Below are 6,352 nucleotides of genomic sequence, written 5' to 3'. Positions count from 1 at the left end.
GTCATAGCCGTATTCAACATTGTTTTATTGTCTTCGTTCTGTGTCATAGCCGTATTCAACATTGTTTTATTGTCTTCGTTCTGTTTCATAGCCGTATTCAACATTGTTTTATTGTCTTCTTTCTGTCTTATAATTGTACCTCATAATTGCTCTAATTCTTAATTCTGTCTCGTAACAAAAACTTAAGAAACGCTTAATAAGCCAGTTATCCATTATTGACCAGTTATCCATTATTGACCAGTTATCCATTATTGACCAGTCATCCATTATTGATAACAAACTTTTATTATCCTCTATTTCTAATTAGATTTCAAAGACATCAATATAAGCACAACTTCAAATAATTGTTAAGGACTCGCTTATCTTATGAGAACGATAAACTTCTGAAAGAATCAGGACACTTTCAGTTGATAGAAGAAACACTTTATTTTTCATTCAACACAAAGATTATTGAGTAACACTCTGTACAAGATTATGGATGGAGAGAGGCGCGGAATGAAAACTTACAACAGAAACAAAGATCATTTAAAAAATATATTAATTGTTTTTGTACATTACTAATCTATTAGATTTTAAATCAGAGCTTCATATTCATTTTCATCTAATGATATATAGTAGAATATAAATCATTTTCATTATACACGAGAAAATACAAAAAAATAATGGATTAGTTTAGTCTGAATAAGGAACTAAATTACAAGTATTTGTTATCAGTTTGTAGATTTGACTTTATACTATGATTTTTCTAAACAAATTTGACAATTAAATAAAAAAGACTAAAATGATAACATCTACTAATACAATTGTTTATTCGTTTTTTTTGCAACAATAAATTTTACTAGAGATAGAAATTAAAGACAGATAACTTCAAATGTAGACGTTTCATTTCATCATTCTTCCAATTAAAATATGATTACAAGATTCACATTTTTTACGACATTCTTTTAAACAACCATTAAGCATTCTCATAAATATAATACAAGATAAATACAATTGTATTCAAACTCATTTACACGATAAAAAAAAAAGGCACAAAGAGTTAAAAAGGAATGGATCTCCGTTATCTGGCTGAAAAATAATGGTAATGCAACGCTAAAGCTAAATAAACTATCCCAAAACTCAATAGATGTTAAGCGATGACGAATAATTAAAAAAATACAGTTAAAACTACTTTTAATATGGTTAATGTTTATAATATTCCACATGTGAATAGTCAACTATGTCTATCTACCACTGTATACAGTAATTTCGTCAACAGGTTATTTATAGATATAGAAAATAATCACTAGATTGACACTGTTAATCAAAAATTAGTCTTAGGTGTTAATACGAACTTATAAAAAACGCTAACAACATAGTGTTTAATATCCTAATATTTTTTTAAAGAATGTGTTACGTGTTACTTTTAGCGTAGCAAAAGTAGCTTTCTTAAATTCGGAAATCCGAGAATAAAAAATAACACATACACATATAGTTTAGCTACATGTAAGAGAAAAAACAAATGTCAATTTCTGAAAATTCTCCTGAATCTTAATATATATTTTTTTAATTATCTGTTTATTTTTCAAGAGCATATTCTTGCAGATTTGGTTTCGGCCAATAAAGGTAAATTCATCATAAACAACCGGGGTTTTTGGATCACAATGGGTTCCACTTGGGTGCACATCCAAAGCTAGAAAGAAGAAAAAAAGATGTAGCTGAGTTAAGCCTAAAAACGAGGCTAATTCAATGGACAAAATAGGAATGAAATCAATATTAAGATCACGATACAAGAAATATAAACAAATCTAATAAATTTACATGGAAGGATATAAAACCCAAACACATGTATTCAGAGAAAAAAAAAAATTCAACGAATAAAGAAAAAGAAACTAAAAGCATAGCTAGATGGCGCCACAAAAACCATACTTTTTCCCACTATTGTGCATTTCAAAAAATATTCTATGGTACACAAGATAAAATATATCGAAATTTATATTGAGACTTTTTTTTTTTCTGTAAACTCGTTATAAGTATTTATAGGTTTCAATATTGCAGCTTGAACTCTGTATATCACATAATATTACGGTTTTCGGTATTATGCCTTCATATTTACCCCTGGAAGGAATAAAGAAGATTAAGTCGGCGGATCTTTCTTTGTTTGTTTGTTTTGAATTTCACGCAAAACTACTCGAGGGCTACCTAATTTCTGAAGTGGTAAGCTGCAGGGAAGGCAGTTAACTAACAGTAGAATGTTTTGTCTTACAGATCCATTGAAGTTTCAAGTTTCTGTTGGTGAGATCTCTAGCAAAAATACGAAATTTTCTAAGAGGTTATTATAATAATAATCGTTTCGTACTAAACGTACCCATTAAAAGCTGACGAATCGTAGATAAGTTTAGAGTTTCATAACTGCTCCCATCCTTCTCAAGGCTAAAAATGCATTCACAGCTTTCTGCAAAAAAATAAAATAAATAAATATACATAAAAATAATATAAACTTTTAATATGGCACCCACAGTTTAAACTACAGTTACGTTTATTATGATGCTTAAAAAAAAAACGTCGCAACACCACAACTCAAAGAAAATGAACATGTCAGTTGTTCCCATTGAGATTCTGTGTACAAACACAGTGGAATATAAAAAGATATATAGTTTATTTGTTTGTTTTGTTGTTAAGCGAAAAGCTACCCAATAGGTTATTTGTGCTGTGTTCGCCACGAATATCGAGACCCTTTTTTAGCGATGTGAGCCCTCAGACGTACCGTTGAGCCCCTGGGGAGTTCGAAATAAAGTCAGGCTCATAGAGGAACAATAAAATTGGTATTTCAGGTGGAAGAATTTAAATATTCTATTCATTCACTGGCTCATTACGTAGCATTTGAGCTTTTTTCCCATTCGTGAAATATATTCCTCTGCTGATTATAACAACATAAAGCAGCGTTTCCCAAACTTTTGTCATTCACGATTCCTCTGCTAATTACAACAATTGCGAAAACGCTGCTTTATGGCAGAGGAATCGTGGATGACAAAAGTAATTACAACATCCACGCTCCCTTTAATAAATTTGGTTTCTTGCTCATCCCCCCACCTTTTTTTAATGGGTGAAAGAATGAATGATGTGATACACGAATACACAATAAGATACTACATGTGTTGTAGTACTATTTTAATTAATAAACAAAATATACTAAGATGCTCAATATTTGTATTACTGCACTACTAATTATACCCTAATCGATCGCAACCACTTAATCGATTATCTGCGCCCCCTGGAGGGCATGTCCCACACTTTGGGTAACGCTAACTTAAAGGATGCTAAAACACAAACAGATCGATAGAATTAACAAACATAAAAAATTACAGAAGTATTCATTTCGCCGAATTATTGGTCTTAAAAATATAACCCTAAACGTGTTGCTCAATCCAATTAATTCGAACAATTGACGAAACGCGGGGTCGTACTTTAATTAACTCATTTATTTTGACACTTATAAAACAAAGAATTATACTTTAAAACGTACCTGCCACCTTCGACGAATCACGAACCTTTTCAACCTTGTTTTATCCAAATGGGTTTCTTCCATCTTTTTATCTTTCTGAAAGTACGAGAAAATTTTGAAATGAGTAAATTTTGTACTTACAATTTCGTGCTTGTCAAAATGTACTCTTGTATTTGTACTTCTGATTTATTTGTGGAAAACAAATGTCGAAAACGAAGAAAGCACGTTATTGTCAATACGACATAGCCGGAATATTGTCAGAAATAAAACAATAAGATACTATATAGTGATATTACGTCTTAATTTTGAGAAATAGGCTTAACTTCTTTTAAACACGACAAAATATACAGACTAATACGCACAGTGTATTAATTTATATTTAACTCTGCCATAATGAAGCCAATTAAGTTACTGAGAAATTGATATATATATAACCCATAACATGTTTGAATTTGACTTTGACCCAGTTACATCTATTAAGCTATTTAGAAATTGATAAGTATATATAAATAACACAGTTTATGTTAATATTGAACCACAGCTCTACCACAGGGCCAACCTGCACCCCAAGGGGAAAAACATTAAACTAATATCGTAGCTGTAATAAAACAGTATGACGTTCACTTCAGTTCCTAATTATCCTATAGTTAGCTGTTCTATCAAACCTATACGCATGGTCTTACTGTTTAATAAACTGTTGTTTTTTAATGTAAGTGTTTTCGAAACGTCAGTGTGTTTTTTAAAAACAAATTATCATGAAAGAACTATTATTAAATTGCTATCAGTCTTGCACGATTAAATATTTCATCAGAAAAGTGATCTGTGGTATTTAAGAAAAGATCATGTTTTCTTCCTGTTTTAGTTTAGAAAGATAAACAGTTTTAATTCACCTAGATTTTTAAACAATTTTACGAATATATAGTTATCTGAGTGCAGTTCTGGGTTGTAGCAACTTTTTCTATACACTTTCCAATGTTTTTTTTTCTTTTTTTTTCCTTTAGTATTTCTGAACTCTCTCGGGAAAGGTGTTTCTGGAGAACTATTTTGGTGGTTACTATATGATCTCTAGTAACATCGATAGTGTACAAGTTTACAAATATCTGAAGGCCATAATCTCCCTATTTTTGTTTGCGGAATGACCAAGTGAGAGCACTATTTACTATAGTTGGAACTATTTGTTTTCTCGTGATCTCCCTATTTTTGTTTGTGGAATGACCAAGTGAGAGCACTATTTACTATAGTTGGTAGGGAGATCACGAGAAAACAAATAGTTTTTTTGTTTGTGGAATGACCAAGCGAGAGCACGATTTACTATAGTTGGAACTATTTGTTTTCTCGTGATCTCCCTATTTTTGTTTGTGGAATGACCAAGCGAGAGCACGATTTACTATAGTTGGAACTATTTGTTTTCTCGTGATCTCCCTATTTTTGTTTGTGGAATGACCAAGTGAGAGCACTATTTGCTATAGTTGGAATTATTTGTTTTCTGAGTTTGGATCAGAATTTCCAGAGCTTCTACAGAACTAGGGAGGTGTGCTGTTCTTTGTCTTGGTGCGTTCGTTAGTTGCATTGGTTTATATAGACTGACTTTTTTTTACTTTGCTGTACATTGTATCCGGTCTTTTTTTTAACTCAGTCAAGTAAAAAATTCAGGCTAGCTCAGTTACACATTTATTGTCGTTCTTCTAATTGTTGGGGTTACTATATTTACCTGAAAGTTATCAGTATGCCTCGAGGACTACACAGTTATACATATCTATATGAAGTCTACTAAAATATAATAGTTAAAAACTTCGGTTAGGCTTCTTTTGCTAGGTTGGTTTACATATTTATAACCCTATTAAAGTTTGATCCGAAGGAAGATTTTATGGATAACAATTCCAGGGTTAATCTGCTAAAAGGCTTCTTTGAGTAGATTGTGGTCTCCACAATGAAACAGACTGAACTAGGTGAGAAAACACATATTTCTGACTCCCAAGGGTGGTCTTTTATTACATAAACGAAGGACCTTGAACAGACCCTCATTCATACTTGCGTAGCATGAGGGTGAGACTAAACCTACCCTCAACCATGGATGTTTCAAGCAGTCGTTGGCTGTCATCCTCTCCCTGAAAAATTGAATTTTATTAACTCAAAAAAAAATCACTTTATCACACACAAACAGATCTCTTAGAATAATAAGAATAACCCTCATCATTAATTATGTTTTATTAAAAATTTTCCTATTGTATTTCTTCTGCTCCTCAAACTGTTTAATTTTTGCGTGCAATCTTAGCCCCAAAACCTGGAGTAGATCGTACAGAAACTAGTGGCTGTTTTGTTTATCCATATATCGGGCTAATTTTTATATCAGCGACGATGTAGTAATAGGGTTTTCGAACAATACAAGTTTTGTGGTTATCGGTTCACCTGTTTCAGAGAAATCTTTCTTTGAAAAAGACATTCCCTCCGTTTTTTTGTCAAGATTTTGGTAAAAATACATTATCTTTTGCAAATTACTTTTCCTATAGAAGATTTATTTTGGTGCAAAATTAGTCTATAAACATTAGAAGTATGTCCACAAGTCATGTTTACCCTAGTCTCAAGTGCAAGATTGGGAGTTGTACGGATGTTTACACGAAATACAAACTTTGTGGGTGTTATCACAAGATTGGAAGTTGTACGAATGTTTACACGAAATACAAACTTTGTGGGTGTAATCACAAGATTGGAAGTTGTACGGATGTTTACACGAAATACAAACTTTGTGGGTGTAATCACAAGATTGGGAGTTGTACGGATGTTTACACGAAATACAAACTTTGTGGGTGTAATCACAAGATTGGGAGTTGTACGGATGTTTACACGAAATACAAACTTTGTGGGTGT

The 6,352-nt window shown here is 31.9% G+C and overlaps 1 long non-coding RNA gene across 1 annotated transcript; it reads right to left on the bottom strand.

Moving 5' to 3' along the window:
* Nucleotides 1-435: 435 nt before the first annotated feature.
* LOC106470109 lies at nucleotides 436-5,592 on the bottom strand. The gene is made up of 4 exons (XR_001291471.2): nucleotides 5,547-5,592; nucleotides 3,506-3,580; nucleotides 2,348-2,434; nucleotides 436-1,672 (listed from the first exon to the last, which is right to left on the bottom strand). It is a non-coding gene; the product is annotated as an uncharacterized LOC106470109 (long non-coding RNA).
* Between the last annotated feature and the right edge of the window lie 760 nt (nucleotides 5,593-6,352).

This window comes from Limulus polyphemus, unplaced genomic scaffold (genome assembly GCF_000517525.1).
Source record: "Limulus polyphemus unplaced genomic scaffold, Limulus_polyphemus-2.1.2 Scaffold3826, whole genome shotgun sequence".
NCBI lineage: Eukaryota > Metazoa > Arthropoda > Merostomata > Xiphosura > Limulidae > Limulus > Limulus polyphemus.
This window is presented reverse-complemented; position numbering and strand designations above follow the sequence as displayed.